Source organism: Bactrocera dorsalis, chromosome 3, assembly GCF_023373825.1.
Source record: "Bactrocera dorsalis isolate Fly_Bdor chromosome 3, ASM2337382v1, whole genome shotgun sequence".
NCBI lineage: Eukaryota > Metazoa > Arthropoda > Insecta > Diptera > Tephritidae > Bactrocera > Bactrocera dorsalis.
Window position 1 is genome coordinate 74771787 of NC_064305.1, and position 26813 is coordinate 74798599.

At 36.2% G+C, this 26813-nt stretch overlaps 1 protein-coding gene across 3 annotated transcripts in view; it reads right to left on the bottom strand.

The window, feature by feature from the left end:
- Window positions 1-26813, bottom strand: part of LOC105224572 (uncharacterized) — a 181701-nt gene that overhangs the window by 105866 nt on the left and 49022 nt on the right. Inside the window, exon 1 of one of the 3 annotated variants that reach the window (XM_049454002.1) lies at window positions 22585-22703. The exons of the other annotated variants lie outside the window; for them this stretch is intronic. The gene's annotated coding sequence lies outside the window, so the exon portion shown is untranslated. Of the gene's footprint in view, window positions 1-22584; window positions 22704-26813 lie in introns of those variants that run through there. 3 annotated transcript variants of the gene reach the window in all.

Consider the following 26813-nt stretch of genomic DNA (forward strand, 5'->3'; position numbering starts at 1 on the left):
AGTGTACGATAACCAATATATAACCACTTTATAACCGAATCTCAAATTTTGTTTCTTTATGAGTTTACTATAGCCAATATATAGTATAACCATTTTATAGCCAAAACTCAAATTTTTTTTATGAGTTTACTATAACCAATATATAACCATTTTATAACCAAAATTCAAGTTATGTTATAAGTGTACGATAACCAATATATGTATAACCACTTTATAACCGAATCTCAAATTTTGTTTCTTTATGAGTTTACTATAGCCAATATATAGTATAACCATTTTATAGCCAAAACTCAAATTTTGGTTCAATATGACTATAGGATAACCAATATATAACCACTTTATAACCGAAACTCAAATTTTGTTTTTTTATGAGTTTACTATAACCAATAAATAACCATTTTATAACCAAAACTCAAGTTATGTTATGAGTGTGCGATAACCAATATATAACCACTTTATAACCAAAACTCAAATTCTATTTCAGAATTAGTGGTAACGTTTTTTCTTCCCCTGCAAACATACGAATAGTGATGTTAGTGTATTTATACATATGCACATCTATAAAAGCTTACACTATTCAGGCATGATACTCAAAAATTTAGTTTATTGCTCTTTCCTACGACTTTAAATAAATTTTACACCTTTGGAATTATCTTTACATGTTTTGACGCACAGTAATCATTGAAAAACTAATCTTAATGATATTTTTTCTAAACTGAAATAAACCAAATATCAGCAATTTTCTTAACATTATTATTTCTAAAAAATATTTCAAGCATTTTAAGCAAATAAATTTAAAGAAAAGAATTCTTATTTTTTATTTATTCAAATATGCTAAGCACGCTGACACACATCACAACATTAAACCACTGAAAGCACCGAGAAGAGCATAAAAATTATTTTCGCACACGCTGCCATAACTTACGCATGGCCTCCTCCGCAGCAGCATAAATCGCATTTTTGATGGTTATAGCAGTGCAACGCTGGCGGATACTCATATTTCAAAGCGTCAAATGCGCTCATAGGAAACTTTAAATGCAAAAGAGTTCATTGACATGCGCTCCCAAGCGGAGGCACGTATGGAGATAGGCGCAGCAAAATATACAAAATTCTTACTAAATTCTCGCACAACAACGCCCACAGTATATATGGCTTTAATTTAAGTTTCGTTGGCGCACACTTGTCACATTGTCACATTCACTTTCGCTTTCATCGTCTACGCCGCTGATGGCGTCGTCAGCGTCGCCGGCGCTGCAGCGGCAAATGCGCTCATAATTTTCACTTTCAAAAGTCGAAAATTGTTTGTGTTTTTCTTTTTGTTTTGTTGTTGTTGTAGTGTGTTTGGTTGTTTTATGTGCACCGCGCGCCGCATAGCGAGCACACTTGCAGTGGGAAAATGCGCATTTATTTTTATGCGCCGACAAGCTATTTTCAGCCACGCCACGGCGACAAAGCCATTAAGCGGTGCATTTGTGCGTTGCATTGTGGCGACAAAATCACGAAAATTTCTATTAAAAATAAATCTTGTGCATACTTTTATTTCCACACACACACACACAAATTAAACTAAATGCATTTTTAGTGGCGTGAATGACGCAAATGCGTGCGAGTCGTCACGTTGCGTATACGCCGTGACGGCTGCTGGGCCAAGAGGTTGAGCAGCCAAGGCACAAGCTTTAAGACTGAAAATCAAAGCAATTGCACTCAGCATGCCAACGCCCACATTGCAACAAATATGAATTTGTATTTGAGTTACTTTAATATAGCTAAACGCACACACAAATACACACATGCATGCATTTCGTGGCAGTAGAAATGGCAGGCAACGCGCCAACTATAAATAAAACTGCAACTATTTCGGTGAAAGCGAAATGCAATTTCTTTCAAAATATTTTTATCTGCACAGCAAAGCATGGAGTGTCGACAGCCAACTACAAAAACAAAAATAATGCCACACTGCTACAATGTGTAACGAAAATAAATGCTGATGGTCCATCAGTTTTGACCGCAGCCGGCAGAGTTCAGTGATATGCTGCTGCAGTATTTATTTAAATGCAGCTAATTGCGCTCGAATAGCTTTGCGTTGTATGCAACTGTTAGTGGGCTAAAGGCGTTGGCCACTCAGCGGTGACCGCAGCGGCCACAATTGCCGCATGGGCCGAAGCCGCATCAGTTGCGCACATCACTGCAATTTATTTTGGCTGGATGGAATTTAGTGAATTTTTTTTTCAATTTATTTGGTTTTATTTCGGGTTAGTTGCACTGCTGTTTCATGGAATTTTGTTATTTTTGTTGTAGGGCAACTCGAGTTCTATGCATTTTCATGCAATTTGATAAGCTAATTTTAAGTTTTCAAATTTATGCATTGAAACTTGCTTTGCTCATTTACTTTTTCGTGTTGCTCCGGAGGGACTGAGAAGTAAGAGTTGTGTAATAATGAAAATATTTTAAAATTAAACAAAGTCAGATATAAAATATTACTAAAGCAAGAAGCTTTTTTGGATTTAGGTTAGTGTATCGTAGGTTCATCCCCGGGCCATGGAATTTAAGAAAAACATTTAACGTACCCTGATTGTATGTATGAGTCGTACTCAAATTTATACGCCAGGTCGTGTAGAAGTTAGTATTGTTGGCTGCGGAACTAACTACGAGTAAAAACACTATTGGTTCACATGAATTAAATGAAAACCAAAGAAGTCAAATGTTTTTTAAAGAAAAAAACGTATTTCTGTCATGAACTACGTCTCGTATTCGCCTGATTTGATCTATCACCATGTGACTATATTCTATATACAACACTGAAGTGCAATAATAATTGTGTGATTATAGCTTTTAAAGACAATATAATGTGCCTTTAATTATACGAGTATATCGAAAAAAACTCCCGCATTTTTAAGACACACTTCTAGGCTCTTTTGGAGCCAATACAAGCATGTCAATGCTTAACCTAATTTTCCATATATTTTTTACCAGCCGTTGCTGGTGTCTCCAGTACATGATTTTTAATGTGTTCAATGGAGTGAAAGCGCGTTGCAATTTCGAAAATATAAAAAACTGACAGCGAGCCAAGTCTAACGGATGGGTAGTTTAGCGAAGAATCTTCTTTCGTCTTTGGCCTAAAAGTCAGTCCAAATCATGCTGGTATGTGAAGCGAAATTCAGGTCTTATAGTATTAGTCTAGCATTGACAAGTGTTATACTCAAAAAATTAACCAAAATATTTTCTGCTGTTTTCCTGATGTGAACCCAACTATTTTCAATCACTGTTTCTAGGATTCACTGGCATAAGCGTCACTGAATGCTTAGACGAACATAAATACTAGTGTTCATGATATAGTTAGGGGTTTCATATAGTCTCATTAAGTTATAAGTTATAACTAACCGAAAACATAGAATTGAGAATTTTAATTGCAAAAACTCATTTTTTATATGTAATCCAACAAATTTTTTTTTTAAACAAATGTAAAATTTTATGATTTTACGAAGCCTTATGATAAGTGAGTCTCCTAAGTATATGTACATTTTTGTCATTAACAGAAATTATGAATTCTATGGCCTGACATTCTGTTACCCCTCTAACAGTCTTATAATCCAGTATAAATTAATTTTATGATTAGTGATTTGATCTGCTCAACTTCTTCGGAGACTGCACCGTTGCCGAAGGCAGTAACCCACGCCAAATTTCTTGAAGATATCTCAACAAATGATCAAGTGCTTAACTTGATTCTAATCAAATAATTCATAAGGTCGCTATACTATACTATATACGAGTAGTATACTATACGCTGATTCGATATTGGTAACTTCTTAGTGATAAAAGGACAGGTGCAAAATTTCTGACCTCAAAAACTGAGATACAGGTTCGGCTCATTTTTGAACACATTTTGAACACAACTAAGAATATGCATTACGCGACATTGTCTTACGTAATTTTAACAGGGGCTTGAAGAGGCGAGAAAAATGTCGGCGCAGAGTTAGGATGGCCTCACTGATATTAAGCAAAAATTTTGGCCAAAAGAGTCACGCAAAAGTGGTTCAATGCGGCCAGAAATTGCCACACTCAAAGATCATCCGCTTTCTAAATCTTCCATTTGCTAAGCATCGCCTAGTTATAGTACTGGTATGAACCATCTGAATACCAAGCTGGCCATGTCGTATTTGGCGAGTGTTGAAAGTCTGACCAATTAAAGTGAGAATGAACGTAATGATACTATAGAGCGCGCTATAGTCTACTGTGAATGCATTTTTGTGGAGGTCATAAAAGGGTGAGGGCACACATCGATTTACAACTCTAAATTCCGTTTTCTCTTAGTCATTTCACAAAAAAATATTTCTGAATATTTATTTTTGTTTAGTTTTTAACCTTCTAAATATCATTTTACAGTTATATATCGGATTGAAAGGTATGTGCCTGCTTATGTTATGACGAACTGAATACACTCTTCTTAAATATTGAAGAAATTTATGAGTTCAACTCGATGGTTCTCAAGCAGTTAATCAACTCTGGTGTGGACCCAGGAAAAAAAGAATTCATTAAAGAATATATCTTGCTACAGGTCACCTTGGCAACTCTTTCACATCTCAATTAAAAACAAATTTCTTAATGTACTTTCAAAGTCAGCCAGAAGTCAATCAAAGTTTTCACGCGTCAACTCAACCATCGCATCTAAACAACCACGAAAATGCGACGCTTAACAACACTGCAGGCCAGCAAGCATTTGGACTAATCAAAAGCGTTGAATGCACAACAATTGCGGTTCCATGCGCCACACTTCACCAGCAAACTTACTTAATTAAAAGAATATACATACATACTACGCAAGTATATAGAGAGTTGTGCGAATGCTAATAAGCAACAGAAAGACAATAAAGTGTTTGCAGCAGCAGCAACAACTTGAGCAACAAAACGCAATAATTAACTTGGAATTTTGTGCTAAAAACTTTCGGCAAAACATTTAAATTGCATGCTTGCCGTAGTTTGGCAACAGATGCAAAACAATTGCTTAAAATAAAATGTGCTGTTAACATTTTAGAACTTTATATAAACTAAACGAAATTGAGGAAAATTTCTGTGGCGTCAAATTGCACACAATTTGCGGGAATTCGTAGTGGTGCAAAAGCACAACAAATACTTGAATGCTCGTTGGCAATTTCCCCATAACTAAATTGGACAAAAATTTTAACGGAAAATTTTTGAAAAAGAAATTTCAAAAAAGAATTTCAAAAATGTTAAGAATTTTGTTAATTTTTTGTTTGCATAAATGTTCTTAGTTCGAATTTTTAGTTTCACTGTTTGTTATTTATTTATTTAAACATTTATTTTGAATATTTTGTAAATGATAAATATTACTGTACTGTGCATTGTACAGTTACAGCGACACTTCCCGTTATGATTCACACAATTGCGTGGTATTTTGCAAACTATGAACTCTTGCATATGAGTCAACCAACTGAAAATGGTAAATGCACTTAGCCCAAAGGCATGCACTACCTAGATACGAGGGGGGGTCGATAAGTACAGCAAGGAAATATAATGTACTACATACTGTTGTTATTGATGCTGTAGCGGCAGAAAAATCCAGGTCGGTTCCGGTTACGTAGAGCCGATGGTCGTGAGAACGGTACTACATACTACCAGGTGGATACTGTCTACACTCCAACGGCATCCGACCCGAAGTTTTCTTTTGGAGGCGCTTGGAAGCGAGAGTGTCGTAGAAAAAGAATGACTCTTTGAAAATGAAATTGCGCATCGAAATCCAAGAACTATGTAAGGTGATTATTCTGCTGTGAAGACATTCCTTAAATAGCGATTATCGTCTTTTTATGAGCCAAGTCCAGGTACCTTGAAAACGGTTGCTTTAGAGGATAACAGGACAAAAGATCATGACCTCGGCTAAGTAGACGGACGACAGAAATAAATTGAAATAGCTGAGATCGCAGGCATCTCAAAAGAATGCGTGAGAGGTCTGAGAAAGCTGTTGAAGAAATTAGACCCGCGTTAGCCCAATCCGGACAAGAAACTCGTAAACCACTTCAAAGCAGGGCATAATGTTGTTAAAGTGCAATCCTAATGAGTTTCATGACCGCTGAAGAAATATAGAACCACTATTGTGCACCAGAAATAAGAAACAATGGGTTTCACACGGCGAAAATACTCTGAAGAAGACAAATATTGCCTTATTGACCGGAAGGTTATTACTAACGATTTCGAGGATTCACAAGATGTGGCTGCTTACAGAAAAGAAAAACAGTCGGACTGTTCTACAATAGTTACGCTAGTATAAATCAGACTTCAAGGAACGTTTATTTTCACACGACGAACCCCTCCGTAAAAGATCAAGACTGCCTAATCGACCAGATGATTATTGCCATCTTCTTCTGGGATTCATCAGATGCGATATACAGCGACTATCCAAGAGCAAAATGGTCAAACCGTTCTACTTTGGATACAGTGGTATACACCAGAGGTCAAGAAACGTTGATCTTCACATAGTGAACCCCCTCCGAAATACCGTCTAGTCGGATAAACAATTATTGCCGTCTTTTTTTGAGGATTCATTAAGTGCGATCTGCAAGGACTATCTAGAAGCAAAATTGGTGGATCGTTCCTCTATGGATTCACTCATATACACCAGATATCAAGGACTTTATATAGGGAACCCACTCCGGAGAAAGCGGAGACTCCTATATCGACCGGAAAGTCCATAGCTCTGAAGGATTCAGAAGGTGTGATCTACAACGACCAACTGTTGAAGGCAAAAATTGACGAACAATCCTACTATGCTGAATTATAAGATCAGCTTTACGCCTTATTATAAAAAAACGACACCATTTGGCGAAGGGAAATGTGTTCTTGAACTTCCGCCGTCACCACGGAAGAATTGGTCAAACTAGGCTACGAAACTTTTAATCAACATTTTATTTTGTTGCCAAATCGGGGAAAATTCACTCACCGGTCAGTGGCATGAGGAGACGTCTTATGCAGACCTCTAGAGAACATACCCGTCAGACGGGCTAAAGCAGTTTGAGCAACACTGGCTAAAGTTTGTCGAGCTAAAATGAGTCTCTATTAAAAAATAAATCGCACTTCATCGAAAAGTTCCGCTTTTCTTTGCTAGGCTAAATACTTGTCGACGCGCCCTCGTAAATGCAAGACACTGCATTCGCCCACAGACATGCAGAGATAAATGTGCGCGTCTGCTTTCTTAATAAATGCACTTACTTGCAGTGTAATTATGGTGTGGTTATTCGCAAATCCCCCTTAACTATTACTTTAAATCAAATATTTGTTTATTTATTCCTCAGCCTAGATTTAGTTGTCTGTTTATTTTTCTGTCGATTAATCACTGCCAAGCTGTCGCGCTTAAATACTCGCCACATAGCAATTTAAACACTCACATACATATACATACATATTTATTGTTGTAATATTAACTCATGGCGTTGACGCCGCAGGCAACTCACTCGCTGGCTGTCTGCCTGTCTGGCTGGGTGGGCGGTCAACGCTGGGGGTAGGTGTGTTCATTGTTGAAACGCAGCACTTTTTGTGCCTTACACTGTGTCTGTGTGCTTTCATTGTGCAAATTCTCAGGTAAATATATGTATATATGTATGTTTGTAAATCGGTTTATATTTTGCAAAAGATTGTAGAGATTTAATTCTACTTACAAACGCCAGTCATTGTCGCCGGCGGCATAATGCGGCGAAAGCATTTTTAATGGCTGATTACTTATGCGATTTTCTTATTCACATATATAATCGACTTATATATAGCTGCATACACATTAACACACCCAAGTGCAATTATGAAAATGTATAAAAATAAGTTTTATTTATTCGATACGCGTGTTTGCTCAGCCACTTTGTTTTTGCACAATTACTGCCACGCCTATAAAATACAGCACATTCAAACACACACACATATATACATATATAAGTAAATTACTTCGCGGTATTCGCACCTTTGTTGCTGTTTTGCGGCAACAATACTCTGTTGTATCATTATCATAACGCGAACGCATAAAGAATCCTGTGAAATGCCACACGTTCGTGTAATTTCTTCCGCTGCAATGAATTTTATCGAGTGTGTCACTTGGCTGACAAGCGTTTTATAGTAAATCTATTATATTTGCGCTTCATGAATTATTAAAATATTCAAAAGTGAACAATTTAAATTAACTAACGGGTTTTAAGATTTTAAATTCAAAATATTTTCAGTTCCCATTCAGAAAAAAAGTTAGATTGCTAAAGTGACGTCATCAGCTGGGTAATAGTAGACAACAAGAATCTGTCCAGAGTTAGGCATAAGGCAACTTGTTGTCAGACCACTGCTGTATATTTCAAGCTGAGGTCTTTGCTATTGCGAAAGCCGCGGAGCTGGCCTCTAATGCACCTGCAGGCAATTCCAGAGTCAACATCTACGTAGACAGCCAAGCAGCAATCAAGGCAGTAACCTCGTATCGCATATCGGCCAGAAGTGTCTTGGGAAGCAGGGCAGCAGTGGAAAGTGTTGCCAGAAGCAATCAACTTCCCTTCAACTGGATACCAGGCCACAAAGGCAACGATGGCAATGAAATAGTGAACGAGATTGCCCAGAATGTTATACAGCTAACACCCGAAAACGTGATCAGTATTAGGAATACCATGTATTGTCTATACGACGATCTGGACAGAAGCATGGCAAAGAAAATCAAAAACCAATAAAACGAGCTACCTGGATGCAAAACTGCAAAAATTATGTGCAAAACGGTGGATTGGAAGTCGATAGAAAGGACTGTAGGAACATGATGGGAATACTAACTGATAACTATCTGGTTGCGACACATATCCGCAGATTGGGGCTGACAGATCGAAAAGACTGCTGGAAATGTCTAGAACAAGGAGCCAGAGAAGCAATAGGGCATTTCTTGTGCACTAGTCTCGTATTGGCAAGACTACGCTGTAAGCATATGGGGTCCTCACGGTATGATACACTGGAGGAGGTATCGATAGTGAGAAACTAGAGTCCGTTAAAATTCGTGTCAGGCGTAGGCATCCTAAAAGATGACTACACCTCTTGAACCTAGCAACTGAACTCCATCTGGTATCGCAAGGGACCATAATTGGTCTGTGCTTGGTTTATTGGCCTACAAGATTAACCTAACTTAGTAAAGAAGAAAGAAATCCTTACTTCGGACGAAAGAAAACATTTCAAAAATACAACAATTGTAAGCAACCAGAAATAAGCGGGATTTCATCAACCATTTCAAGATCAAAGCTACATCCGATTCAATACCGTGCTTTGTAAGGGGTTACATGGGGTTTCGGGTTTCAAAAAATAGTTTTTTTTTATTTATATTCTACAACACCTCGATTCGAGTAATAGTTTTGTAGATACAGCCTTTAGAACTCGTGCGCTCGAGGCTAAGTATGCCGTCTTTAAAAGCGTTTTTCTCGAAACTGTGTTTTTGAAGTCAGTTGGCGAGATTTCTTGAGAACTACTCTATCGATCTTCATGAAATTTTTTTCCAAAAATTTCAAAATTTCTTTGCTAATAGTGTATGTTTGTAACAGCTAAAAATTTTAATAAAATATTTTATTTTTTATGTGAGAAAAAAAATTTTGAAAAAAGGCTGTTTTTACCCGAGGAACCCTACTCTTTTATTTTTGTACGCAAAAGAATATATTCGATTTTTCGTATATTTGAAATACCTTATAAAATGTTTTTTTCTAATTCTTAAAAAACCAACTGTGATGAATTTAGCATCGAATTTTCAACGCCCTGCCACGAGTACTGTAATCAAGCTGCCAACAGCGCACTTCCATCAGCCTAAGCTGTTTACCCATAGATTAGCAGCGCGCATATATCTGCGCTAACACCTTACTTCCTTTGCTTACGCCTTCGCGGCCATGGCAAAACAAACATTGGCACACAAAGAGACATGCATGCATGTGCCGTTATACAAATATATATTATACACAAAGAAGCTTGCTTCCGTTAAGGCGTCGTAGTGATTCATTGAATTTTGGGTAATTCCTGGAAGGCAGCAGACAATATAGAAAAAAGTGTCAGCCTCGCATTAGCCAACTTAGCCAATCGAAGAGCGATGTCATACGCTAATAATAGCATTAGCGTGTGGCCATTTATTCGGCTTTGACGTCACAGTGCTGCGCTGTACTGTGGCACTCAAGCACAAAAAGTAGCAACAGTTTGCTTAAGCATTTAAGTGCCAAAGCAGCGATTTTCTTTTGCCTGCTTAAATTTATTTTATTTTCGCTTTGTTTCTGCTTGGTTACGTTACTACACTATTTTATCACTTTTTTATGTACGAACTTTTCACATAATTTCCGAAATAAGCACAAAATTTAGGCGACCAAATAAACGTGACAAACAACAACAAATAAACAAGTGGTGCGGATGAGACGAGTGAGCTTGTTGGCACCAAATAAAAATGACATAATGATAGGCAAAACGATATATTTGTTATACATATAATATACATATGTATGTGTATTAGGGCGGGTTGGCAGGGACTCCAAAAATCGGAAAAGTGTGGAAACTGTTCTAAGGATCATGCTGAACAAATTTTCTTAAGAGACTATGGGTCTAAAACCGGTTTCGAGAATTGGGCTGAGCAAGAACTTGAAAATGGTCCGGATTTTCTTCGAAAAATCATTGTTAATGATGAGGCTCATTTCTGGCTGAATGGCTTCGTCAATCAGTAAAATATACGTTATTGGTCAAACCACACATACTCTATGAGTGACGATTGCATCTCGAAAAAATTACGATTTGGTGCGGTTTATGGCCCGGCGGTGTCATTGGGCCGCACTTTTTCCGTGATGATCAAGACCGGCACGTTACTATGAATGGGAATCGCTACAGTTCAATAATAACCGAATATTTTTCGCCCAAATTGAATTATATGAACTTGGAAAATATGCAGTTCCTACAGGACAGCGTCACAAGTCACACCGCGAATGTCACAATATGCAATACTATATGTCAGATTTTGGCTTGCCTTGAAGTTTCAGCGTAGCCTTGTCAGAAATAGTGCTATAATACTCAGCTTGAAATGATATTATTGACTTTGAATCAGTTTCCTTGTAATGAAAACACAATTGAAGATCAAGCGACAAATGTTACCAGTCATTGAGTTTGATGAGTGCTCAACTGGTAGTAGCAAAAGCTACAAGATCTGACCGGAAACATAAATCTGGTACCAGTTAGCCCCTGAAGTTCGCTCCATTCTACTCTATGGGTTTGACCCTTTTGAGAGATTCGTGGTGACTGTGGTTTATACCTAAAGGCAAGTAGAATTTGAAATTTAATTCATTGTGGAGTCACACTGCGGCCGGCAGAGGTCCTAGATCGGCCTCGAGCCCGACCAGGGTGGTAAAGGTGTTCCTTTCAGCCCACTAATTGAGGCAAAATAATCATCTTGTATCATTTGGGCGCTGATCGGTGGATTGTTTTGATCAATGTGCTTTTAAGCACACTGAGATTAGGCCGTCAACAGCAGGTACTCACGTAAATCACAACGATTGTTATTGTCCTTTTTGGGTATCATATGATCATCAGCCTAAATATTTTCAAAGATAATTTTGCATGTCAGAAATGCTGCTTCAACGCTATTAACATAAGTCCTTTTTGCATCAGATGATAACTGGTGTCAAAATTCATCAATTATGACTTAGACAACCAGCCAAATCAGCGACAAAGCCGAATATCCATGGCGCCAAGACAAAGCTTTGTATTTGGTTGGATTATTCATAGCAAGACTGATAAAATGCTATATGGAACGCTCCCACTGGAATAGAGCTCACATCAGTACACGGTATCAAAACTTGGTTTGATTAATTTTTGGTCGATAAACCGACACGGTTTTTTTGGAATGGAATTCTACTGATAAATAAGAATTGTATTTGGTTAAGCTGGTAGGACTGTCCTTGACTGACTGAGAATGCGATATGTCAGCTAGTTTATATTCAGTAGCTGATTAAGTCGGTACAACTCAGTAGTGCCTTGGGATTTTTACAATGGATAAACATATCGATCAAATAATTTCACTGAAATTTTGTATTTCCAAACGAATTTCAAGCGAATGTTGGAAAAGCTTATGTTTTTTCAGTTTTATCAAAAATACACACCTACGAGTGGTTCAAGGACGGCTGAGAGATCGTTGAAGACATGCCTCGTTTTGGACGACCTTCGACCTCGTCAACTGTTGAAAATATTAAACAAGTGAAGGATATGGTGCTTGAAAATCATCAGACAATGTTAGAGAGATGGCAAAAGAGCGCGACAGGAACCTATAGTTCACTTAGGAGGCAAAGCTTTACTAAAAGCTGTGGATTAAGACACTGCTGACTACTTTGAAAGCTTCTTTGAGAAAATTTGTTCTCAACTTCAGTCCAATTAGTTCTCAAACCCTAATATTTAATGAATATCTGTAATATTTATTTAGCTTATCGCTTGTTTACTTATTTCGATATTAGTTAAAAATAGTACGAAAATAATTCTAAATTTTGTATTCTTAGAAAGTTTTGCCAATTACTTGAACTTTAGCCGCAAATTATACAAATTTTTGTTTACTATTAAATTTGCTTGCCGTGTTTTTGGAATTCCACGCAGTTTGCTTTAGTAATTTACACGAATTTCGACATTTACGATTACGATTTACAAAAGCGTGTACCGTAAATCGCGAATTACTACACAAATGTTATTTGGAAAACCAAATATTCGAAAATTTTCGCAAATATTTAAGATTTCACACCTTCGCGCAAACAAAATAGCGGACATTTGCACTTGCCAATTTGATTAGCGGCAGCATTGGTAAATTTACACACTCGCCACCAGCTGGAAAATGTGATTAAATTCGTTTGGCATATGGTCCCACACGCCCACAATTTACTGAACTGCCATTTTGCCGGCTAAAATTATAAATTTTCGTAATATTTGATCAGCGCCAGCGTGTGAAAAGGTGAATGCTAATGATGCTAGGCGGAAGTACACACACACAAGCATACACAATGACAGCGCGGAAATATCGGCAGAAAACCCTAAATTATGTATCGGCGGATTGGCAACAATTTATGAAAATGAGCGCGGATGAGACATTCAATTATCATTGCCCGCGATATGGAATATTTTCAACAATCAGCGAAATATGCATATTTGAGTAAACAAAGCGAAAGTCCATGCCCCAGCGAAGGAGTGTTTTTGTAAACGTGAAAGGCACATTCAGCAAATGCAGTCACTTGCGAACGAGCCCTCTCGTGCACGACGTGTGCAAATACGTAAGCGGAAGCGGCGACGAGCTTTGGACAATTGATATATGAAAGATGTATGTACTATGTATTTAATTTGTCAACCATAAGCTGTATATTTAAATTTAAAATTTTAAATACAACAAAGCAAAGAAAATATTATTTTTTATAATTCATATAAATACATTTTCATAATTTGTTGCCAAGCGCTTTATTTTAAACGTAAAAAAAATTATTAGGATGGGTCAAAAAAAATTGTTTTTAATAAATATGTCTGTTTTTTTTTTTTTAATTTTATAGCTATAATGTTATTTATAGCAACTTTTGAGCAGTGGAGTTTTTGAAAGAATTTTTTAAGGTCATATTTGAAGAGAACTCAATTTCCATAATTATAAAAGATTATATGATTTTTTCGGAATGATAAATAGAGAATTCTTCTTTGCAATAATAAGAGAAAAGGGAAACTTAAAAGCATGGGATTGGAAAATAAACCACACCAAATTTTGTGAAAATATCTTTTCAAATAAAAAAATTTTCAATACAAGGTCTTGAGTTTGAACTGTCAGTTTGTATGACAGCTATGTGTCATAATTGTCCGATAAACGCAGTTTCGACAAAGGAGCTACTTCTTGAAAAGAAAAGAACGTATGCAAAATTTTAGCTCGTTATGGTGGTCATATATGTATGTACATATATATAATATATAACATCTACGACGTGTTAAAAACTTCGTGACAAACTTAATATACCCTCTTCAGGGTATAAATGACAAACTGTAAACTTCGAATTAGTATTAAGAGCTCGTAGCAGGACAACATTTATTTGAGGTGCCTATCATCAACCAGTTTTTCATAGTTTAAATAAATAAATTTTAACGTTTTTTTACCCACCCTAATGTATATTTTTATGTATTGAAAGGCACTAGAAAAAAATTTATTTGAGGTGCCTTTCAACCAGTTTTTCAGAGTATAAAGTAAAAAAAAATTTTTTTTTTTACCCACCCTAATGTTTTTTTTTATGTAAAGGAGAAACACTATGAAAAAATTTATTTGAAGTGCCTACCAACCTGTTTTTCAGAATCTAAAGTGAAGCAAAAAATAATTGATTTTTTTACTCACCCTAATGTATATTTTTATGTATAGGAGGCGGACTAAGAAAAAATTTATTTGAAGTGCATATCAACCAATTTTTCAGAGCACAAAGTAAAATAATAAAGTTTTTTACCCACCCTAATGTATATTCTTTTTGTAAAGGAGGCACACTAGAAAAAAATTTATTTGAAGTGCCTATCAACTAGTTTTTCAGAGTCTAAAATAAAAAAATAATAGATTTTTTTTTCAACCACCCTAATGCATACTTTTATGTATAGTCGACACATTAATTCTTTCATTATTCTTACCTTTTGTAAATCTACTTATGCACATTTGTTCGAATTTTATTGTGTTTAACGAAATATTTATTTATCTTTTCACTTCTACAAATTAAATTAATGTGGTCAAAGGCGCTTAACATCATATTTTCGGTTATTTTTGTAAGGTGACATATGTCAAATACATATGCATATGCGCTCTTATATATTTTCACGCAATGTGGAAGCAGAATTATATTTAGACAAATGGAAATTTCGCGCAATTTTTTATTTTACAAAAATTTTATTTTACCAAAAGAAAAAAAATAATATTTTGCTGAATGAAAGCAATGAGCATGCACACTTGCAGACACATACGAACATGCATAAATACATATAAAATATATGAAAAAGTAAATTTGTCAACGAAGTATTACAATGCTGCCCCCACCAAGCTAAATGAACCGTGCAAAAAGGCGTTTTTCTCCTACACACCCATTCTGCTCGGCGACTTCCGCTTTCGTGCGGCTTTCCGTTTCAAATTAAATAAATAATGCTGTGAGCTTAATACTTAATAACATTAATTATTTATTACAAGAACATTTGCAAAAACCCAATATTATTGGAATATGCGCATACCTAACCTAGAACTTGCTTTTAAATTTATTTGTCTGCTTGGAAATAAAAAAAGAATGAAAAAAAAAACAATTTAATGAATATTTGCTTTGCTTAAGTCCTTGCCCATGGCGGCGGCGTGCTCAATAAAAAGACCTCTGTGTTGTCAAACAACATGTGGCTTATAATTTTCATTCCTACGAATTAGCGGTTTATTGAAATTGTTTTTGCGTTAATTAAGTGCACTGGTTGATTGCAAGGTCAAGCAAACAAATAGTTGCAACAGAATTTATTTTTTTTTTGTGGAAACGCAAGCGTTTACACGTAATTCGTAGATAAACAAGTCAAAGCAAATAGGAAGTTAGTATTTAACAATAATATTAGTCTATTTAAATAATTAAAATAAACATTGCCATTAAAAGTATTCAATTTGCAATAATTTTTGCTGACATTGTACGTATGTGTAGGTGTTTGTTTTGTTACGCTGGCCTTAAATGGTAAAATGTGCGTGGGAAGAACTTATTTGTTTTTAGATATGAGAATATTATTGTGGCTTATTTTAGTTTGGGATTATGTTAACATAAGCAGACAATATTGGTTAATTTAGTTTTTCCAGTGTATTAGTATCTGTTTTGATATTCGATATAATGGGGGTGGGGAGATTATAGAAAAGTTACATCACACATATCCCTATTAATAATAGCGTAGAAAATTATAATCCATTGTATGCTAGCATTGGAATGATATCAAAGGTTCCCAACATTACTTCAAAGTCAAGTCAACACAGCAAGTTTTTACCATCAATAAGCAACCGTTTGACCAAAAAGTAAGAAGAATTTGTTTATAAAATGTAAATTCTTTATTTATTTTTCCAAATTAATTGCTTTCCCTTCAAAGTAAACCCCATGCGAAAAAAGGCAATGTTTTTTTCAGTCCTCGAAATTCCGGTATAACCTTCAGGACCTTCCTCAATTCTGTTTTTATCTATTCAATTGTATCACATCGTCGTGTCCGCATTGGTCTTTTAAGTTTGCTAGATAGCCAGAAGTTGAACGGAGTCAAATCAGGCATACAAGTATATTGTGGGTGCGGAGCGATATGAGTAGAGGTTTTGGCAAAAAAGTCTTGGTATATTAGACTGATTTTGGTACTAATCGAGAGTTGAAGCTATGAGCTGAGCCAAATTATACTCTATATCACCTATAATGCTATCAACAATGGCTATGTATGTCATCGACGATTTTCAAACACCGGTTTGATGTGGCGCTCCTTGAGGTAAAAATCGAAAAATTCCGGTTTGGTTTTTTACAAAAACACGAGTAGCTCGAGGAAAATTTAACTATTTGAGAAACAGACACTTGGCAAATGTCTTGGACAATCCTACCTACCTAGAAAAAAAGTACCTGCTTTCCTGATACAGGCTGTCGGCACGAAGATTTATCAGTGCTTTTCGAAAAATATCAAGCGATGCTGCTGAAGTAATAGCCAGTTTGATGCCAATTGATATTCAGGGTGGCGAATACGAGCAGGTATACAAGTCTATAGGAGCCAAATGGAAAATTTGACGCCACTTATGTGTCAGTCAACTACGAACTGGAAAGCTGTCAGCAAAGCGGCAGCCACAATCATGACAAAAGTGAGACTTATAGAGCAGAGCAATTAGGCGTCCGTCAGTCCGTGTCACAGAGGAGACTAATATGTCTTATCACTCCAACGAAGTAATTCTTAATCGGGTGGTTCCGTGGGACAGTGTGGAGCTGGGAGTAGGTTCGGCTTAGCGGATTGAAGTTCCGTACTCCGGCTTTTGATGCTTCCCGTTATTTAAACAAACATAAAGAGCATTGGAAAGAAGGCTATAGATTTCAAAATTGAAGCAAGAGAGACACAAAGGAAGTTCAAAACTGTTTTGCGATAAAAGATTTTATAAAATCTACAGAGCTATTGAATATCAATGAGGAGAAAGTACTATTACAAATAGACTATAAAAGAATTGAGCAGACTATAAATATATTCACTATCCTTGATGAAGAGAAATCCGAGCCAATAGCTATTTCAAAGTATGTGTTTGCGTTCTCATACTATTCCTTGAACGTCCAGTGTAACTTTCAGCTTTAGCTATTTGAAAATAGTTTTCAGATTTCAAAGTTTATCGAGGGAATTGGTTTCGATTACATTTTTAGATAGCGTCAACTAGCATGATCTCCTCAACTTTGTCATGCATTAAAAGCACTAAAGCATACATGAAATTGACCACAACACCGAGGACGCCCTGCGAAAGTATACACTCTTACAACTGCGAATACATGTGTGTGCACAAGTAACTTGTTGCTGTGACAAACGACTGAGGAAAGTGTCATTGGCGAAAATTGTATGGAAAATACGGTCAGCATTAAATACAATTCCCAATAGCATTTTGCGGTGAAATGGCCAACTGAGAGTGCAAAATAAACACTTTGCGCGCGTTTGTATATATACACACACAAATGTTTGTGTGTGCGTAATACAGTGTGAGTAGAACATGACAGTTACAGGCAGCAATTTGACGCACCCTTTCAGCCCAACCGTCTCGCGCGTTTGCTCTGTTCTGCTTGGCATTTACACCCGTGCCGCAAACCGCCAGCGCCTTTCATCACGCTGGAATGCGTTGGAGGCGACATACCGGGACTGTTGTATGTTAACTGCCGCCTGCCAACTGGCAGTTGACATCAGCAACCATTTGTGCCGCAACAATTGCCAGTCGCTCAAAAGCGTTAATTGATATGTGGTTGTACTTTTTCGGTTATTGTTGGCGCACACAGCCGCCCCGACAGCGCCCAACAGTGCCGCCAGCCGGTAAACAAATGGCTGAACACGAGGCGAGACCAAGTGTCACAGCATGTTTTCGTTGCCCTCAATTCGTTTGGCTCTTCGTTTGCGGAATTATTTTTAATTTATTTTGGTGTCGTATTTTTTTTTTCTTGACAACTTTCCTGCTGGTGGGCCCTGTTATTATACCCTGAACAGGGTGCACTAAGTTTATCAAGAAATTTGTAACAGCCATAAGAAGGCTTTGGAGGCCCTAAAGAGTATATAAATTATACGATATATATGGATCGTTTGTATATAATGATCGGCGTGACGAGTTGAGTCGATTAATGGTCAGTAACCGATAAAATTCAAGTCTTTCTATCAAAAACTATTTTATTTGCCGGAATATCTTTACGAAATTTGGCACGAATAATTCCCCAAGGCAACGCAATAAATATTCAGATCACACCACTATGTCATATAGCTGTCATATAAACTGAACCACCAAATTAAGCATGATGCTGTGTGGAAACTTTTTCATTTGTAAAGGGTATAGCTTCGGTGCAACTGAATTTTTGAATTTTTTTGTTTTGTTTGCAATTTATCTGTCATAGTCTGCTGACTACCAATTCGATAACAATTACAGCAAGTTTATTTGTTTACGTGTTTACCAATCGCTTCGCAGCAAATCATTCTTGGTGAATTTTTAATTAGCGTTTTTATTGCTTCGCTTCGGTTTCTTTTATTTGGCTGCAACTTAATTCAACGCTGTGCATAATGTACTGTTAACACGTATCTATACACATGCAAATAATTGCTCATCACTAGACTCCTTTGTTGGCTTTAATTCATTAGTAATTTCTTCTTTTCCAGCTGGTTTTCAGCAGTGATTTTAATACATACAAACATACTTTCTTAATTCTTTGTTTTCATTCTTTCGCTATAACTTTGCTATTGTCATTGAACTGTCAGTCAAGCATTCAATGCAGTTAAAGAATTCTTGTGGGAAATTAATTCCACGAATTACAGAAGGTTTGTCTAGCACGTGGGTTCATTAAGCTGATTTACTTGCAATTATACTTGTAACGCCGCTGATTTATTTGACGTTGAATACTATAAATAATCGAATTATGAACATTTTTAAGTAATATGGTAGGTATATATCTATATTTGGAAGCTACAAAATAACGACTAAATGATGGTAAAGGAAAATCTCCCGATCTTTAGTAGAAATCAAAATACGTTCCCGAAGTTTTAGCTGACTTAAACGACACAAATATTTATTTTTATCCGAATACTGATGGTTCACATGGTATATGGCATCGTCACATATACGCAACTAGTCAGCCCATAGACGATTAAGTGGTTAGATCCACTTTTAAATTTAGAGATTCGCATATTGATACATCGAATGGAATGCATTTGAAATATTTTTCGAAATTTTGAAGTTGATCCGGCGAATAATTGCGCAAATATGAGCGCATTTGAAAAAACTTTTTAAAATAACTCCAATCGGCTTACCAAACTTTAAAAGAACTTTTCTCGAAACAATATTTTCAAAGTCATGAAGCAAATTCTTCCGAAAAGAATTTTGTCGTATGGATCGAAGGAATAATATTATTGATAATAATTTTGCCCCTATCCTTCTCCACCTGATTTCTCTAACGGAGTGGTGGTCTTCCTCCTCGTCTGTTTCCACCACTGTCTACTGAATCGAAAACTTTCAATGCTAGAGTGTTCTTTTCCATCCAGACAACATGATCTCATGATCCAGCCAGCACAGCCGCTGTCTCTTCATTTTCTGAACTATGTCAATGTCGCTGATCGTTCCATCGACTGCGGTATTCGTCGTTGCCAATACGCAAAGAACCATAAATCTTCCGCAAAACATTTCTCTCAAACACTTTTTAGGCTGACTCATCAGCTGATGTTGCTGTCCATGCTTCCGCGGCATATAGCAGGACGGGAATAATGTGGGACTTACAGTGTTTGGTTTTTGTTCATCAGTTTTCGGTTGCCTACTTATTGTAAAGTAGCAGCTGTTTGTAACCGTGGTACTGCTTTGGATTTCAAGGCTAATATTGTTTTGGTGTTGATATTGGTATTGGGGTATAATCATACATACTTCTGGGTAAGCAGTTACAGACGGTGTACACAATTCCTATAATTGCGTTCTCGTCACGCAGTCTGGATACGTGAGCAACTGTTGTGCAAAATGCGGTAGCCAACCCTGAAGCATGGGGTTAAGGCTAAAAGAGAGGAAGCTTCAGAGGAATCCTTCAAACATATTCGGTTTCAGGATCCGCTGAATTTTGAATTCTGCTAGATTTACAGCGCATGTTCACCAGAGGTGCGGGTGCGAGCTGTAGATATTCATCTATTATAACAATAATTTTTTGTTTTCATTTATGATAAATATAAGCAAAAAAATCAACCGTCAGACACCATTTTCAGCGGTACGTTTGGAGACCGCTACGGGATCAAGAAAATCCAAAAATTTTTAAATTAAATTATAGATTAAGTTCTTTTGAATACAGAGCAATTTTTACCTTATTTTACTGTGATTATCTTTGATAGATATAAATATATTAAGACTTGTGTACACTTTGTAAACTACTAGAGCCATATTGGCTGCAGAATTGTACACAGTTTGCTATAAAACTGTGTGAAAATTGTAGAATCACCTAATATAACAGAAACATAGACTATCAACAAGTAAAATCGTGTTATAACCATTTTTTTGATCCCAAGAAGCGAAGGAGTCGAAAGGGAGAAAAAGACTTCAAAATAACTCTTTTTAGAATACGACTTGACAATCTCTACTGGGGATTCAAAGTGGCAATAACGGTTGTCATCAGAATGCAACAATAGATATGAGTCTAATGCTAACGATATGGTTTTGACCGAATATCCTCAATATTTTGACTGTCAAAAACAAAAAGCAGACGATAACAACTAAACTTTACTCGAGCTAGAACATATTTATGCTAGTGAACTGCATATAACTTATGCCAACTCACAAAATTCTGTATTCACCAGTTTCGCGCTTATCCATTTAAGTGTCTGTCTTCATTTTTCTTGGAACTCATAATTGAATTCAGCAAAGCGTGGAAAATTAACGCAGCAAAAATTCTGTCAAAATTCTAATGAAGCACCTGCATATTTTGAGAAAGAATGAAATAAGCTATATTCAAAGAATAAAGTTCAAACAAATTATGAAGTTATAACAAAGTGCAGAAGAGTAAACTGGGTGTTAGACAAAAGTCATTAAATATTTAATCGGAGAGTCGGATAAGGAAAAATGTAATTGTTTAACTTAGTTTGTTTGCAAATAAATATATTAGTTTATAATCTAACTGAAGAAATATAAATACAAAATTTGCAATCAATAAATTTGAATTCTTCTATATAACTATTTATTCAGATCGTTACTACTGCTAGTACATTTGCAAGAAATTTTAATTATTACAGTATTATTATTGCTAAAGAAAAATTGGGAAGAATTTGGAATAAATTTTGCTAACTAACTGAAAATTTGGTTAGAGAAGATATCTGGATCTTCTCAATCTTATGGCTTCGAACTCTATCAAGAATAAAACGCTATAAGTTTTTTATACACAGCTTTTCTTAAAATACAGACCGAGTAATTGGTGCATCGTACCATGTCAAGGATAGCACACTATTTTATGGTTGCTTGCTATCTAAAAATATCTACATACAGAAGTGAATAAACCCAATGGGACTACCTCAAGGACAAGTTGCCATAAACAAAGCATGTAGTTGGTGCTATGTAAAATTTTGTGCTGTCAATATTATAGCTAAATGTCCTACATTTGTGTTTCTTCAAGCTTAATAAATGAGTTTTATGATTTGCAATTCCATATTCCCCCACAAGCGAATGGCTGTATGTTTGTATGTATGTATGGATATACATACATCTGTATGTAAATATGTACAAACTGCAGGCACTGCAACGATTTTACGCGCAATATAAATATGTTTGTTGTTTTTTGTTGTTTATTGGACTTTTGGTGTCACCCAGATATCAGTCGCACACCATGTTTAACATTTTGTAAACATTGTTGTGCAGTTAATTTTAATTTAATTTTTAATTTAACTTACGTAACTTTGCATTTTTATTATAAATGCAAGCGAAATTAATCATTTTATAGGCGATTCCATGAAAGATGACGGCAATGCAGCGCAACAGTTGCGGAGCGTTGCATACCGTGTGTGTGGGAAAAGGCCGCGGGGTGGGACTGTGTGTGGGGATTATTGGTTGAGTAATGTGGCTGTGCTACTTTTTTACAGACATTGACTAATGGAAACAATATTTGGTAAATTTTTAACACATATTTTGCTTTTGTTTTTTAAGCAAATGGCTGATTGCATGTTTGTAAGTTCATTATTGTGCCGTTTTCGAACATTTGTATTGCAGCACTTTTTGTTTTGAGAGTCGTCAAAAATCATATACATATGTATGTATATACATATTTCTGTGATACAGTTGAAGCCTTATTTTTAATAATTTCAAACTCCAAAATTGTTATAATAATAATTAACATACACTGAAAGCTATGCACATACCTTATTAGCAGCTTATAGCGATAGATTGCACGAATTAACATCAAATGCACACTTTACTCCATCAGCAAATATTCTTTATCACAAAAATCACAAACATAATAATCTAACACACTAAAATTATTGATTATTGGAACAAATTTAATAATTAATCACTTTTCACAAACTTTTAACAATTTTTCACAAATTTATCCACTTAATTTTGCCACTTCACTGCATTTTGTTTGTTTACATCAGCTGATGACTGTAGGGCTGCATTCACACAGCAATTAGCGATGTTGCGAATGTTCGCTAGTGCAGTAAAATAACCGAATCAGCAGCTGGGGTAATTACTCAGTAGAAAATTCGGGTGCTGTTAATATTCTTTTTATTTTGAAGAATATGTAGGAATGCGTATGTAAATATTTAATATAGTAGTTTATTAAATATATTTCCTATGAAAAAATAATGCACTTATGTACCAAATTTGACCCAGACTCGTCTATTTAAACTGGAAGCGCAAAACGAATCGATAAAAACGAATTGAAAATTGTCTTTCCAATGGAAACTCGGCTACGGAACTGTTGGAAATGTTGCAGAAATTTTTTAGGGAGTGTCATTTATCACGAAAACAACTGTTTGAGTGGGTTTTAGAAGGTCGTGAAGTCAAAATCCATCCATTCAACTGAGGGATATGTTAATGACGCGAACACCGAAGAAGTTAAAGTTAAAAACTTCGTGTTGGCATTAGAGAGTTAGCAGAGGATCTTAACATTTCTTATGGATCGACTCAACATATTGTGATTAATGTATAGGGTATGAAGCCTATCATTGCCAGACTCGATCTAAATGCTTTGCCAAAACGATGTCGAGCAGAGGTAGCAAAAGAGATGCTTGACAACAAAGCTAAGAACTCTGCATTCAACAAACGCATCGTTACTGGCTAAATGTGCAAAGGAGAGGGACAGCTTCTTTACAGATTGGTCAAAGCTTGAGGGGAAGATTGGTGAATGGTTTTACAGTCAGAAATTTTCTGTCAAGTCCAGCCTATTGACTATTACAGTGTTTTCCAGTGGTTAAGAGTGATGAATAAGTAGAAGAGGATGAATAAGAATTTTCTTTTAATCAGGATAGCTGTTTGGGAGGATGTAGCCATGTGTTGAAGTACACGCAATTGAGGAAAGTTCTCTGAGCGCCATTCACTTGGAAGTGCCCAGAAGCGACTATTTTATATACGAGTATACACAAGCAGCACACGACTGCGGTCTTAGACCAAGTATCCTCTAGATAGCTAGAAAAACATCCGTTTGAAGGTGAGCTAAAGTAAGAAGGCGAAACATCCCTCCCCAGGGTTGTGCGCTGGATTTGGTACCGGCCACGTAAAAAACACTGCCAGTGAAAAGAAGAAAATGTAAACTGCTTTCAGCATTATGTTACAGGTAATGAAAAGCCTTCAGTTCTACTTTGAGAGCATACCCTCCATAATGGTTCTAAATGAAATAAATCTATTGAAGTGAAAAAAAACTTTTACATTTTTAATTGGATAATTTGATAACACAATATAGTTCTTTGTTAACTTTCTGGCAGCAATTTTGCCCAGTTAATAAATTTAATTGTTTAATGCTTGAAAATGAATTTAAACTGATACCTGTGCACTGACCACAACAAACGGTTTTAATATGATTATAGCAAATTACATGAGCATACACCAATACAAAGCTGTGGTATGGCAACACACACACATATTTTAAGTATTTTCGAACATAACTTTTCAATCACGCACCATAAATCGCATTAAAAACAATTACTACGTAAAATGAAGAGCAAACATATCAAAACGAGAGAGAAAGAGAGAGAGAGAGAAAGAGTTGATTGTAAGCGAACACACATTGACATGAAAACACTTTTCACCTGCAGCAAATGCAATTAAGCTTTAACGCGCATAGCAGCCAAACCAATAATGGCACTCAAAATATTGAATGCTGAATGCGCTGCGCATGCGCAGTTACAAGTCGCTAAGTGGAAAGTGGCTGCACAACGCGTCTATTCAATTTTTAGGTGAAATTTAGCGAAAAACTAGTGAGTTTTTCGGCACAAAAGTATGAAGTGAATACATGTACACACACACACACGCATACTACATTTCCCTATACTGAACAGAAATTGTTTGCTGCTGATTTTCATTTGATGTGATGTACACGCGCACGGTTTTTTATTTCGAACTTTCGCCATGTCGGCTTCGGGTAATGTGACTTTTGCAACGAAAATCGCACGGCCTCGTGAAATTTGCATAACTGACAATGGCAGCAACAAGCTGGTACAACCTGGTTACACGAAGGCCATTCGAAAACAAAGTGCTGCAAACAAAATGCAACAAAAAGCGAGTGCAAAAAATGCACGGCCAACGAATAGCTGTGTGCGAAACTCAATTAAACCTCTTGGCTACATCGAAAAGCAATTTCTACACACATACGCGGAAATTCACTATGCGCGACTCTGGCGAATTTTTCCGAAGTTTTTTTTATTTTCAAAAAATGTTGCCTGCTGGCTCAATAAAAACGCGTATTTACACATCCACTTTAAATAAAATCTGAAATTAATTTCCTTAAAATTCACTTTTTTGCTGCAGGAAATGGATGTGTGTGCTTTTCAACGCGAATAAAATAGCAGGCAAACATATTTATGTTATGTATAATATATACATACAATATCCACATATATATAATATATATGTTTCACACATACAATATATATAAATATGTTTCTACTGCCTCGAAGCATGGCAACAGTGTTATAGCTTGACTTTTAATGCTCGTAAAGTGAATAACAACTTTTCACATTGAAGTAGCTCCCGCTGTTTGCGGTATGTCCAGCTTGACCAGCTTGTAGTTTGACTAAAAGCATTTGCCGCGCAATCTCAGCGTCGGCATTTGATGCGGGTCTTGTTTACATTTTCATTAGGCAATATTTGCCTCTTTATAAAAATCATCAAATGTCTCACGCACTAAATCAACAACAAATACTTTTACAATTTTTACTTATGCTAAATTGTGAAGATTCTTATGGTGACTGCACAAGTTCAGTGGCATTTACAACTTGACTCGTACGCCCCGCTGATTCTAAAATTACATAGATATATGTAAATAAAGTCAATGGCAAGCTGTCCACAACAACAAAACTTAACAAAAAAGTTCAACGAACTCGAAATTTTCCATAAGGAAATAGTTTTTTCCTATAACTAGCTACTAAAGCAGTCAGGTCTTTTTTAGTTTGCTTAAAGTTGCCATTAGATAGGACAAGCATGAGTAGAGAGAGTACCATCGATTTGCGCTGACTCTGCGTAAACTTGGAAAGTGGTGGCCTTACCACATAAAATATCTTACAAAATTTGATTTCACTCTCAAATAGTGGTCTGTACAGTCATTCTGTGAGATTGGTATAAAGTCTTCGACACAATATTGACCGCCTGAGCTTGAAATTAAATTTCCTTTTTGGTTTTTGCAAAGCTCCATTACCCAAAATTTCTAATGTTCTGGCACAAAATTTATATCCACATATCATTTTTGTGAGTTCAATCTGCCAATAAAATTCTAGCTTTAATTAAGTGTTTTTTTTAAACAAATTCAAATTATTATTTAAATTCTCCCAAAATCAAACTCCTAAAAATGAGTAAATCACACGGGGCTAAGTTGGGCGAATACCTTGGCTTCTAGACGATATTGATTGAAAATTTTACTCAAGAAGAATCAAGGTAGTATGCGACGGTCTATTATCGTGGTGCAAAAACCAAGAGTTATCGGCCCACAATTCCAGCCTCTTTAAAAGCTTCGCGCACGACGCATAGCACTCAACATCTCGATAATTGAAGAAAACGGTCAACATAACCTCGATTTTTGACCTGCTTTGACGTAGTTTTTTCGACTTCGGCTCACTTTTGTCACGATATTCTGTGTTTGTAGAGAATCTAAAGACCATGTTACATACTGCTACTTTTGCCTAACAAATATCAAAGGTATTGGACCGAAGCCTAGACATACGGTTAAGTACTGTAATTTACCATCAGCTTCTTCTTGGAATGCAACTAGGATATACGAAATTTTGTTGTTTCCTTTGCAAATGGGATAACCGTGCGAGAGACTGTAATTATGTACCGAAGCAGTGACCAGTACGTCAGGTACTCACCCCAGGACAAAAAAAAAACGTTCCCAGTGAACCTCTAGTTGATCCCAAAAAGGTATTACTACACCTTTGCA